We start from the raw sequence: 13,308 nt of genomic DNA on the forward strand, positions 1-13,308 counted from the left end.
CTTCTTCCGTCCATCTCCTGATGGTCCCTCCTCTCTGGCTGTCCAGCTGTGGATGAGAACCCCTTCTCCAGGTTCCCTAGGGACTGGGAATGCTTCCAGCAGGGATGGGGGCCAAATGCTGTGCAGGGAAAAGGGTGGGAGATCCAGACAGCAGAATTCTTCTGTCTCCATGAATATTTATGGCCTCTCTACCCCACCCCCGGCTGAGGGCCGTGCTTGGGCCAGCTGCCCAGCCTTGATCCATCAGGGAACTATGCCCATGTGTTAAACTGAGTGGTCCGAGCCTCTTTCTTTTTTTCTTTCCAAATGTTCATCCTCTTCCTGAGCTGTTGAAAGCTTTGTTGGCATTAGCTGGAGGCTCTATCTGGAGCTGGCAGGAAAGTCAGTGTGTAGGTCAAAGCCCCTAGGTCAGTGGTGGCCCACAGTCCCCTCCCCTGGCTCCAAGCAGCTGGGCCAGTGGGGAGAGGGAGGCTTGGTCATTTGTGGCTCAGGTCCTGTTCCAGCTATTTTGCATACTTATCTTTGAAACCATTGTTAGGATTGTAAGATTTTGCAAATGAAGACATCGAAGCTTAGAGAGGTGAGGTCATTTGCCCCAGGTCGTACAGCAAGTAAATGGTAAGCCAGGTATGAACCTATAGACCTTTCTGACTCCAGAGACCTTGTTTTCCCGAACCCACTCTACCCCAGTACAGCTCCCCTGGGGAGACCGTGCACATTTCCTTTGTGCCAGGGATTTCGGAGCCATCATCAGGGCACGGTCACTCATCGATTGATTCCTTGGTGTCCGACACTGGGATTAAAGAGATGAAAAAGATCTAGTCCCTGCCCTCAAGAAGTGCCCGGTCTGACAAGGAAACAGCCACAGAAATTAACAGCTAAAACATATTGTGTCAGGTGCTAGACTGAGGAATGCGCCCAGTGCATGGGGACCTAGAGAAGAAGGCAACTCATTTTGCCTGTGGCAATCGGGGAAGGCATCCCAGAGGAAGCACTCTTTTAGATTAGGTCTTAAAGGTGAGTAAGTTTTTTCTAGGTAAAGCAACAGGCAAAAGTGCGTCGCGGCATGTGGAAAGGCAAAGAGATTTGAGGAAAAATGGAGTTTTTAGGGAAGCGGCGGGAAATTCAGTGCAGCAAGAGTAGAAAATGAGTAGCGGGGAATGGTGGAAAATGAGGTGGGAAAGGAGCCTGGACTGGATGCTGGGCTAGGGGAGCCATGGAAGATGTTAGCCCAGGCAAGCGTGTGGCTGGCAGTTATTGGGGTACAACATGTCTCAGATTTCAGTGCATGCATGAATCACCTGGGAATCTTATTAACATACAGAGTCTTCTTTTTTTTTTTTTTTTTTTTTGGAGACAAAGTCTCGCTCTGTCGCCCAGGCTGGAATGCAGTGGTGTAATCTTGGCTCACTGCAACCTCTGTCTCCTGGGTTCAAGCAATTATTCTCCTGCTTCAGCCTCCAGAGCAGCTGGGATTACAGGCGCCTACCACCATGCCTGGCTAATTTTTGTATTTTTAGTAGAGAGGGAGTTTCATTGTGTTGGTCAGGCTGGTCTCGAACTCCTGACCTCAAGTGATCCGACTGCCTCAGCCTCCCAAACTGCTGGGATGACAGGCATGAGCCACGACACCCGGCCAACATACAGATTCTGATACAGGAGATCTGGGGAGGGGCCCAAGATTCTTCATTTCTAACAAGCTTGCAGATGGTGCCAATGCTGCTGGTCCAAGGACCACAGTTTGAGTCCTAAGTTTGTAGAGGACTCACTCTGCCTTGTGTGGCAGCTGCTCTGTCTGGGGAGCAGGCAATCCTGTTGGTTGCTGGGTGTTTGTTCACCTGACAAATGTTTACCAAGCTTTTGCCCCAGCCAAGCTCCCTGAGTACAGGGGACGGGGAGAGGAATTGGAAATGCCACTTTCTGGTCCATGCCACCACCATCTCTGACCTCCAAAATGCTCTTGCTGTTTCCATACTTGCTCCCTACCATCTATTCTCTACCTGACAGCTAGAGCAAGTCTGATCATGTTACTTGCTTGCTTAACGACACTGAAGCAGCTCTCCGAGGCTCGTAGAATAAAATCCTAACTCCTTACCGTGGCTCAGGAGCGATCTGGAGCCTGGTGTCCTCTGCTCACATCCCACTCTTCCCATTTCTCACTCCCCTAGGGCCACACCAACCTTTCAGTTTCTTGTTCCTACTTCAGAACATGATGAAATTATTCCCATTACGCCGGGCGCGGTGGCTCAAGCCTGTAATCCCAGCACTTTGGGAGGCCGAGGCGGGCGGATCACGAGGTCAGGAGATCGAGGCCATCCTGGCTAACACGGTGAAACCCCGTCTCTACTAAAAAATACAAAAAACTAGCCGGGCGAGGTGGCGGCGCCTGTAGTCCCAGCTACTCGGGAGGCTGAGGCAGGAGAATGGCGTAAACCCGGGAGGCGGAGCTTGCAGTGAGCTGAGATCCGACCACCGCACTCCAGCCTGGGCGACAGAGCCAGACTCCGTCTCAAAAAAAAAAAAATTAAAAAATTTAAAAAAATTAAAAAAAAAATTAAAAAAAAATTGAAATTATTCCCATTACAGGCCCTTTGCACATGATACTCTCTGGCTGGAATAATCCAGATCTTCCCCTTACTTGTTCCTTTTTTCTTTTTTAGAGTTCAGCCAGGGGGAGACACAGATTTTATAGGTTACTAAAGCTTATACAATTAGAAGGGCCCCCCTTTGGAGATACCAAATTACTAATATACACTTAGATACAGGGCCTAGGAGAGGGCCTTAAAGCTTAAGCTTCATTGACTTCATGGTAAAACTGTCTCTGGTTTTGTTTATATGTCACCTCCTCCAAGAAGCCTTCCCTGGTCATTCTACTTAAAACAGCCACCAGCTGGGTGCAGTGGCTCATGTCTGTAATCCTAGCACTTTGGGAGGCTGAGGCAGCAGGATTGCTTGAGCTCAGGAGTTCAAGACCAGCCTGGGCAATATAGTGAGACCTTGTCTCTATTTATTAAAAAATAAAAATATAAAAAAAAAAGCCATCTACCCTATCTTCATGTTACTGTTTTTATTTCCTTTATTAAATTCATCACAATTTGAAATTATCTTATTTGTTGCACCACTTATTTTTGACTGTTTCCCCACCTAGAATGTAAGTTCTTTGAGAGCAGGAACTTTGTTTTGTTTCTGCAGTCTCCCCAGCATAGGGTCCAACACCCAGAAGGATGTCAGTAACTGTGAGGTGAATGAATGGACATTGTCCCTGCCTCTGGATGGCAGAGAGGACACACAGAGGCAATGTCAGTGGAATAAAGAGCCATGAGCTACGGAAGTCCAAAGAATGGGCACTTAACCAGACCAGGGGCGGAGCCGGGTGTGCAGGAGGCCAGGAGGCTTAGAAAGAGCTACTTGGGGCCGGGCGCGGTGGCTCAAGCCTGTAATCCCAGCACTTTGGGAGGCCGAAACGGGCGGATCACGAGGTCAGCAGATCGAGACCATCCTGGCTAACCCGGTGAAACCCCGTCTCTACTAAAAAATACAAAAAACTAGCCGGGCGAGGTGGCGGGTGCCTGTAGTCCCAGCTACTCGGGAGGCTGAGGCAGGAGAATGGCGTAAACCCGGGAGGCCGAGCTTGCAGTGAACTGAGATCCGGCCACTGCACTCCAGCCTGGGCGACATAGCGAGACTCTGTCTCAAAAAAAAAAAAAAAAAAGAAAGAGCTACTTGGAGGAAATGAGGTCTGAGCAATCTTAAAGAATGTTCTAGTAAACATCCAGGCAATGATAAGGAAGGAAGGATTTCTTGGCAGAGGAAACAGCATGAATAAAGTAATGAAAGTACAAGCTCTCAGGCCCAGAGGAGAATCAGCTGGTTACATTTTGGGTGATTTCAAGGGTTCTACTCATGCAAAGATACAGCAATAGGCACTAAGTTTGGGTTGGGGCCAAGGGAGTGGGAGTCACATGGGGGCCAGGAGCCTGGGACTGAACAGAAGGCAGCAGAAATAGGAAAAGCCAGGATGACAGGTACTGGCGGCACCGAGGGCAGTGGCTTTGAGTCAAGCAGGGGCTCCACCAGGACTCCCCTCACTGATTCTGGTCCTATACTTGGAAGGAGGAGGCCTACTCTTGCTGGGCCTCCTGTGGGGCCTGTGTGGACTGGGGAGGCTCTGGAGTCAGATAGACCCGAGTATACAATCTTGACGGTTGGGTTCCTGGGAAGCCAACTTTGAAATAGTGATTAGCATGCAGGCACAATTTTCCTGGAATATTTTATTCTCGTGTGTTGGTGGGAGGGGGGTGAGGTGGGGGCGAGTGTAGAGATGAGGTCTTGCTATGTTGCCCAGGCTGGTCTTGAATTCCTGACCCATCCTCCTTCCTCAGTTTCCCCAAAGTGCTGGTATTACAGGCATGAGCCACAACACCTGGTCTTCCTGGAATTTTTATTTTTATTTTTTTAGATGAAGACTTGCTCTGTTGCCCGGGTTGCAGTGCACATCTAATAGCTAAAGAATTTGACAATATAACCACCGTATCATTATCCTACCCAGATAAATAAACATTATTTTTTAAAATACTATCTGTGTTTGAGTTTTCCCAAATGTCTTTTTTTTAAATTCTTTTTTTGTGTGTGTGACAGGGTCTTGAGGCTCTGTTGCCCAGGCTGGAGTGGAGTGGCATAATCACAGCTCACTGCAGCCTTGAACTCCTGGGCTCAAGCAATCCTCCTGCCTCAGCTTCCTGAGTAACTGGGACTAGAGGTGTGCACCACACCCAGCTAATTTTTAAAAATTTTTAGTAGTGATGGGGTCTTGCTATATTGCCCAGGCTGATCCCAAACTCCTGAACTCAAGCAATTATCTTGCCTTGGCCTCCCCAAAGTGCCAGGACCTCAGGCATGAGCCACCACAGCCGGCCCAATTGTCTAGAAAATATTTTTTGCAGTTGGTTTATTTGAATCAGGATCCAAACAAGGTCTGCACACAGCATTTTGTTGCTCAATCAAATTTCTTTCTTTCTTTCTTTCTTTTTTTAGTTTCGTTCTTGTTGTCCAGGCTGGAGTGCAGTGGCGCTATCTTGGCTCACTGCAACCTCTACCTCCCCGGTTCCAGCGATTCTCCTGCCTCAGCCTCCCCAGTAGCTGGGATTATAGGCGCCCCACTAATTTTTGTATTTTTAGTAGAGATGGGATTTCACCATATTGGCCAGGCTGGTCTGGAACTCCTGACCTCAAGGGATCCTCCCACCTCGGCCTCCCAAAGTGCTGGGATTACAGGTGTGAGCCACTGTGCCTGGCTCGATCGAACTTCTTGAATGAGGATTTGACATTCCCCTTTCTCTCCTATCACTCACTCCTCAACCCATGCCTGGGCAACTGTTCTCCCTCTGATCACATGATCTGCTCACATGAGATTGATTTCCATGTTGCCACATCCAGTGTTTGCTTTTCTGTCTGCATTGGCATTCATCTCCCTGTGACTTTTCACACTGTTGCCCAGGTCTTCCCAAGCTCTTGCAACTTTCTTCCCTTAGGCCTCCAGCACGGAACCCTACCTGTCTCTGACTGTCCTGTCTCTGCCTCCTTCATGGGTTTGTCCTCCTCTGACTTCTTCCTTGAAGTTGGGCTCTTTAGGGTTTAACCCTGGTCCTCGTGGGTGTTTCACAGGCACCTCAAATGGGATATGTCCTCATATGAATTCATCCTCCCTGCCCTCATGCTGTTCCTCCTCATCAGTGTCTTCTCCATGAAGACAGACGCCACCACATCCTCAATCATCTGGCCCAGAAACCTGGCAGTTCTCTTTGATTCCTCCCTTACTTTCAACCAATATCCCATCCATTACCAAGTTCTGTCCATCTGATTTCCCAGATAACTCTCACAACCATCGTTTCCCTCCATCAGCTCTGCCCTGGTGCAATCCTCTTGAGGCCCTCCAGATGATTGCCCATGTCTCTTTGCTGTCTCCCCGACTCTGGTCTGATCACCTCCAGTTCATTCTGTGCACAGGGATCAAAGCCGTCTTCCCCAAATCCAATCTTGTCCCTTCCAAGCTCAAGATCCTTTAACAGCTCCCATTGTCTGCAGAATAAAGTCCAGACTCCTTAGACTGACCTCCAGGACCCATCTTGAGTTGACTGATGCTTTTTTTTTTTTTTTTTGAGATGGAGTCTCACTCTGTTGCCCAGGCTGGAGTGCAGTGGCACGATCTTGGCTCACTGCAACCTCCACCTACTGGGTTCAAGCGATTCTCCTGCCTCAGCCTCCCGAGTAGCTGGAATTACAGACACATGCCACCACGCCCGACTACTTCTTGTATTTTTAGTAGAGACAGGGTTTCACCATGTTGGTCAGGCTGGTCTTGAACTCCTGACCTGATGATCCGCCTGCTTTGGCCTCCCAAAGGGCGAGATTATAGGCGTAAGCCACCGCGCCTGGCCCTGATGCTTATTTTTTAAGCCTTGTCTCTTCTCAACTCCTTAAAGTTTTGGCCAAACCAAATGTCTTACGTTCCTTTAGAACAAGGGCCTTTGCCTATTCTTCTAGGCCTCTGCCCTGCAGTCCCCTGTGCCTGCTATTCCTCTCTCCTTGCAATATCAAGTTAACTCCTTCAGCATAGGCAGGAGGTCTCTCCTCACCCTCAAGTCTAGGCTAGGGGCAGCTTCTCTGAAACCCCGTTACACCTGATACGTCCATCATCATAGCACTGCCTGCTTATCTACTTCTGAATCTCTCTCTTGCAAAATGGCTTGTGAGCCGCTCAAGGGCTGGGTCTGTTCTCTGAGGCCTTAGTGCACTGCTCAGCTCCTGGAGCTGTGAGTGCTTGTCCGATGAATACATGAATGAGCAACTGAATGAGTGAATTGGGCTAGTCTGTGTGTGTGTTCTGTTCACATGGTGAGAAGGTGTTTTTAAAAAATCAAAATTGCTGGGCACGGTGGCTCACGCCTGTAATCTCAGCACTTTCGGAGGCTGAGCTGGGTGGATCACAAGGTCAGGAGATCAAGACCATCTTGGCTAACATGGTGAAACCCCGTCTCTACTAAAAATACAAAAAAGTTAGCCGAGCATTGTGGCAGGCACCTGTAGTCCGAGCCAGTCGGGAGGCTGAGGCAGGAGAATGGCGTGAACACAGGAGGCGGAGCTTGCAGTGAGTCGAGATCATGCCACTGCACTCCAGCCTGGGCGACAGAGCGAGACTCCATCTCAAAAAAAACAAAACAAAACAAAACAAAAAAAATCAAAATTAATGCAAAAAAAATTATGATAAACAAAGTACCAAAATGTTAGATGAAGACAGTATCATAATAATGCCAGGCAGAGTTATATTAGAGCCTGAGGCAAAAGGAAGAATCAGTAATACTCCTTTTGATTAAAAAAAATATTGCATTAAAATATTATTCATTGGCGGCCAGGCACAGTGGCTCACACCTGTAATCCCAGCACTGTAGGAGGCCGAGGCGGGCAGATCACTTGAGGTCAGGAGTTCGAGGCCAGCCTGGCCAACTAAAATTACAAAAATTAGCTGGCCGTGGTAGGCATGCCTCATCTCTACCAAAAAATACAAAAATTAGCTGGTGCGGTAGCGTGTGCCTGTAATCCCAGCTACTTGGGAGGCTGAGGTAGGAGGTTGGCTTGAGCCTGGGAGGTGGAGGTTGCGGTAAGCCGAGATTGCACCACTGCACTTCAGTCTGGGTGACAGAGCCAAGCCCTGTCTCAAAGATAAATAAACAAAATAAAATATTATTTGTCTTAATTGCTGAGGTTTGGTGTCTCCTTAAATTTGGCACCCAGTGAGTGCCTCACGTGTTTCGCTCTAGTCCTGGCTCTGGCGGAAAGGCTTTCTCAACAGGCGTAGGCAGGCAGGGTGCAGGGCTTAGAATGTCCTGGGTTGAGTCCTCTGGCTGGAGAGTTTCTGGAAAGCCCAAACCCAAGAAGAGGAAGGCATTTCGTGTTGGGCAAGGGGGTAGGGGTGGCAGGAAGCTATGGACCTGACTTCCCCAAAGACCCAGAGTAAGCACCACGCCCTGCCCAGCTGCTGTGCTGCCCCCAGGCACCACACAGGGCAATATGCCTCCATGCCCTGGAAACAGGACCCCCAAGGCAAGAAGGTATAGCCAGTATAGCCTGAGAGAGAAACAAGGCCGGTCCTGGATGAACTGGGCATCTTGGGCTCAAAGGAAGGGCAGGGGTGCTGAGACTGTGGAGCAGCAGTATTCAAATCTTCTGGTCTCAGGGGCCCTTTATTTCCTTAAAGGTTGTTGAGGGTGCCAAAGAGCTTTTGTTGGCCGGGCGCGGTGGCTCAAGCCTGTAATCCCAGCACTTTGGGAGGCCGAGACGGGCGGATCACGAGGTCAGGAGATCGAGACCATCCTGGCTAACACGGTGAAACCCCGTCTCTACTAAAAAATACAAAAAACTAGCCGGGCGCGGTGGCGGGCGCCTGTAGTCCCAACTACTCGGGAGGCTGAGGCAGGAGAATGGTGTGAACCCGGGAGGCGGAGCTTGCAGTGAGCTGAGATCCGGCCACTGCACTCCAGCCTGGGCGGCAGAGCGAGACTCCGTCTCAAAAAAAAAAAAAAAAAAAAAAAAAAAAAGAGCTTTTGTTTACATAAGCTATCTCCAGCAATATTTGTTGTATTAAAAATGAAAACTTAGATATTCTAAAAATTTTCATTTTTAAACAAAAACACCCAATAATAAACTCCTTCCATGTTAACATAAATAGCACATTTTTGTAAAAATAACTAGATTTTCTAAAACATAAACAATTTAGGGAGAGAAGTGGATTGATTTGCATTTTTTACACATCTCTTTAATGTTGGGCTAAATAGAAGACAGTTGGATTCTCATATCTGCTTTTGCACTTAGGCTGCTGTGATACGTTGTTTGGGTTGAAGACAATTTGCCTTCACACAGATATGTACTTATAAAGGGAGGGATCTTTTAGTGGCTTTTTCAGATAATTGGTGATACTCTTCTTCTTCTTCGTCTTTTTTTCTTTTTTTTTTTGAGTTTTGCTCTCGTTGCCCAGGCTGCTGGAATGCAATGGCATGATCTCGGCTCACTGCAACCTCCGCCTACTGGGTTCAAGCAATTCTCCTGCCTTAGCCTCCCGAATAGCTGGGATTATAGGTGCCCACCACCACAGGGCCCGGCTAATTTTTTGTATTTTTAGTAGAGGTGGGGTTTTACCATGTTGTCCAGGCTGGTCTCGAACTCCTGACCTCAGGTGATCCACCCGTCTTGGCCTCTCAAAGTGCTGGGATTACAGGCATGAGCCACCACGCCTGGCCGATACTCTTCTTTGATATGATATCAAAGCCCCGCATGTAGTAGTTTCTTAAAGGTTCACTGTAATGTAGAACGTAAATCATATCAATGGACTTTTTCATTGTTTTACTTTTTGAGACAGGGTCTTGCTGTGTTGCCCAGGTTGGAGTGCAGTGGTGAAATCACGGCTCTCTGCAGCCTTGACCTTCCAGGCTCAATTGATCCTTCCACCTCAGCCTCCTGAGTAGCTGGGACTACAGGAGTGCACCACCACGCCTGGCTAATTTAAATTTTTTCTTTTGTAGAGAGGGGATTTTGCCATGTTGACCAGGCTGGTCTCAAACTCCTGGGCTCCAGCAATCTGCCTGCCTTGGCCTCCCAGAGTGTTGAGATTACAACCGTGAGCCACCGTGAGTGGCTGAAAGCTCAAATTTTATCATCGGCAACAAATCTCATCATTTGTTTCCCTCGAAGCAACAGGTTCCCTTCACTCATATTTAAGGAAATGTCTGCCAGATACCCAAGTCTGAAAAACCATAGTTTGTCAGTCAGTCTTTTTTTTTTTTTTCTTCTTCCCCGAGACGGAGTCTTGCTCACACAGGCTGGAGTGCAGTGGCGCGATCTCGGCTCACTGCAACCTCTGCCTCCTGGGTTTAAGCAATTCTCCTGCCTCAGCCTCCGGAGTAGCTGGGATTAGAGGCGTGCACCACCACGCCCAGCTAATTTTTTTTTTTGTATTTTTAGTAGAGATGGGATTTCACCATGTTGGCCAGGCTGGTCTCGAACTCCTTACCTCATGATCTGCCCCTCTCAACCTCCCAAAGTGCTGGGATTACAAGTGTCACTGCACCCAGCTTTTTTTTTTTTTTTTTTGAGATGACGGGAGCTTTGCTCTGTTGCCCAGGCTGGAGTGCAGTGGCGCGATCTCGGTTCACTGCAACCTCTGCCTCCTGGGTTTAAGCAATTCTCCTACCTCAGCCTCCGGAGTAGCTGGGATTACAGGCGCACACCACCATGCCCAGCTAATTTTTATTTTGTATTTTTAGTAGAGATGGGGTTTCACTATGTTGGCCAGGCTGGTCTCGAACTCCTGACCTCAGGTGATCCACCTGCCTTGGCCTCCCAAAGTGCTGGGATTACAGGCATGAGCCACTGTGCCCTGCTGGTCAGTCATTTTTTTCTAATCGTGACCCAGAAAAAAAGTTTAGCTCACAGCTCTAACAATCTCAGCGGTGCTTTTCCTAAAGACATTGTACTTTGGTTTGCAGCAGAAGGGTTTCATGTATATTTCCTGTTTTACACTCAGAATATTAAAAAGATGTGTATTCAAGATTTAATAAAATTAATAATTTCCTTGCTTTATCGAAGACATTTTAAAGGGAAGTTGACCGTTTTCCCCCCACGCTCAGTCTGAGCTGCGAAGGATACAATGACTCCTGGCACAGTTTGGTGTTGCTGCCTTGATTTCTGCTAAGGAGCCAGTGCTTTTGTTCAGCCTTGCTTTTGCACCATTGGTGCAAATGTCAATACAGTGGGAAAGGAAAATAATGTTTTGGTATTATTATGAAAATAGTTTTGACCTCGCAAACTCCCAACCCCCCAGTTCCATAGGCCACCCTCTGAGAACTATTGTCCTGGGGCTTTGGAATCAGATGGCAGTACTACCTTTGGGATGGAAAGGTCCCAGCAGAGTGGAACCTAGCAATGTTTTTGGTGGGGGGGATGGTGTTTTCCAGTAAAAACCAGAAAACCTGCCAGACAAATTCTAAAAGAGCTGCAACATAGCTGAGCGTGGTGGCTCACGCCTGTAGTCCCAGCTACTCAGGAGGCTGAGGCAGGAGGATCGCTTGAGCCTGAGAGGTTGACGTTGCAGTGAGCCAAGATGGTGCCACTGCTCTCCAGCCTGGATGACAGAGTGAGACCCTGTCTCAAAAAAATAAAATAAAATAAAAAAAGAATAACAACGATTTATTGGAAATAATAAAATCTATGTTTATATTGTTTATATTTAAGGCAGATAAACTATCACCACACTCAATGGAGCAAAGCACAAAAATGTTCTCAATGGACAAAATTCCAATTAGAGTCAATTGCTTCTTTAAACATACCTGTAAGTATCTTTAGGCTTCTTCAAGTGTTTCCATTGGTGTGGTTCCTGAAGGGGTGGGTGAATTAACAAGGCAATCACCCATTCCTTCATCTTAGTGCTGGAAATACACAGTATTGAATAGATAGACAAGGTCCGAGCTCTCTTGGTGTTCACAGTCAAGTGAGGAAATGTTCAATAATCACACAAATATCAATATGATTACAACTGTGCTAAGATTTATGAAGTACAGGGAGTTTGCAGGGGTGGGGGGGTGGAAGATGCTGACTTGGTCCCAAGTCCAGTGAAGACCTCCCTAAAGCAGTGAAATTCAGCTGAGGTCTGAAGCATGAGTTGCAGTTGGCCAGGTGAAAGTGGGGAGTGGAGCCTGGTGAGGTGGCTCACGCCTGTAATCCCAGTACTTTGGGAGACCGAGGCAGGCAGATCACAAGGTCAGGAGTTCGAGATCAGCCTGACCAACATGGTGAAACACCGTCTCTACTAAAAATACAAAAACTGGCCGGGTGTGATGGCACACGCCTGTAATCCCAGCTACTCAGGAGGCTGAGGCAGGAGAATCGCTTGAACCTGGGAGGCAGAGGTTGCAGTGAGCCAAGGTCGTGCCGCTGTGCTCCAGCCTGGATGACAGAGTAAGACTCCACCTCAAAAAAAAAAAAAAAAAAAAGGAAAGTGCGGAGTAGGGAGTGGGTAGGGAAGAGCATTCAACGTGGCAGGATGGGTATTGTGGAGGCTCCCAGGCAGGAAATGTCTGGACAGGTTCGAAGGTCTGCCTGGGAAGTCCGTTCTGGCCAGAGCCTGATGCTAAGGTGGCATGAGGTGAGGGTGGAGTGGCAGCTGGAGGTCAGGGCAAGGGCCATCTGGTAAGCTTATTTCCGTTCCTGGAAACCACCAAGCTCTTGCCTCAGTTTTGGACCCATGCAGAGTTCTCTGCCTGGAATGTTCTGCCCTTGTTCCTCCTTCAGGCCTCAACTGAAACGTCACGTCCTTTCTAAGTAGTTCTCTTTTTGTTCTCCATATCCGCACTGTCCCCCACCCTTTATTTTATTTTATTTTATTTTTGAGACAGAGTCTTGCTCTGTCGCCCAGGCTGGAGTGCAATGGCACAATATAGGCTCACTGCAACCTCTGCCTCCCAAGTTCAAGCGATTCTCCTGTCTCAGCCTCCCGAGTAACTGGGATTACAGGTTCCCGCCACCATGCCCGGCTAATTTTTTGTATTTTAGTAGACACAGGGTTTCACCGTGTTGCCCAGGCTGGTCTCCAACTCCTGAGCTCAGGCAATCCACCCACCTCGGCCTCCCAAAGTGCTAGGATTACAGGCGTGAGCCACCGCAGCCGGCCCAATCAGCACTCCTTTTTATTTGTATAACAACGGTGTTTGTTTAAATTGCTTTTGTCTGTCTACCCCAAGAGATGTAAGTTCTCTGAGGGCAGGGCCCCCTTGCTGGGTGTTCGCCCTATAGCTCCTGTGCTTAGCCGTGTGCCTTACATGCTCAGAAATATTTGTTGGACAGATGTAAGAAAGAACAGAGCTGGGTCTGAGATCCTGGCACCATTCCTTAATAGCTGTGTGACCTTGCACAAGTCATATAACCACCCTGTAGTCAGTTTCCTAGTCTGTAACATGGGATTTTACTTTCTATGGCAAAGTGCTTGTGTGAGACTCAAATGAGGCAGTACATGTGGAAGCACCTAGCAGAGTACCTGGCTCCAAAGAAGGTGCTCCAAGTATTGTCCTCCTTGTGTCTCACTCTTTTTTTTTTCTGAGACAAGGTCTCACCCCATCATCCAGGCTGGAACATCAGTGGCACAATCTCTGCTCACTGCAACCTCTGCCTCCTGGGCTCAAGCGATCCTTCCACTTCAGCCTCCCAAGTAGCTACGACTACAGGCAAGCAGCACCATGCCTGGCTAATTTTTTTTTTTTTTTT

General features: G+C 48.1%; 1 protein-coding gene and 1 non-coding gene across 2 annotated transcripts in view; one reads left to right on the top strand and one right to left on the bottom strand.

Moving 5' to 3' along the window:
• The window catches only part of LOC105494558 (platelet activating factor receptor), a 33,364-nt gene that overhangs the window by 12,168 nt on the left and 7,888 nt on the right, over positions 1-13,308 (top strand). The window lies entirely within an intron of this gene.
• On the bottom strand, positions 10,994-11,055 carry LOC112429108 (U7 small nuclear RNA). The gene has a single exon (XR_003021230.1). It is a non-coding gene; the product is annotated as a U7 small nuclear RNA (small nuclear RNA).

Source organism: Macaca nemestrina, chromosome 1 (assembly GCF_043159975.1).
Source record: "Macaca nemestrina isolate mMacNem1 chromosome 1, mMacNem.hap1, whole genome shotgun sequence".
In the NCBI taxonomy this organism is placed as follows: Eukaryota; Metazoa; Chordata; class Mammalia; order Primates; family Cercopithecidae; genus Macaca; species Macaca nemestrina.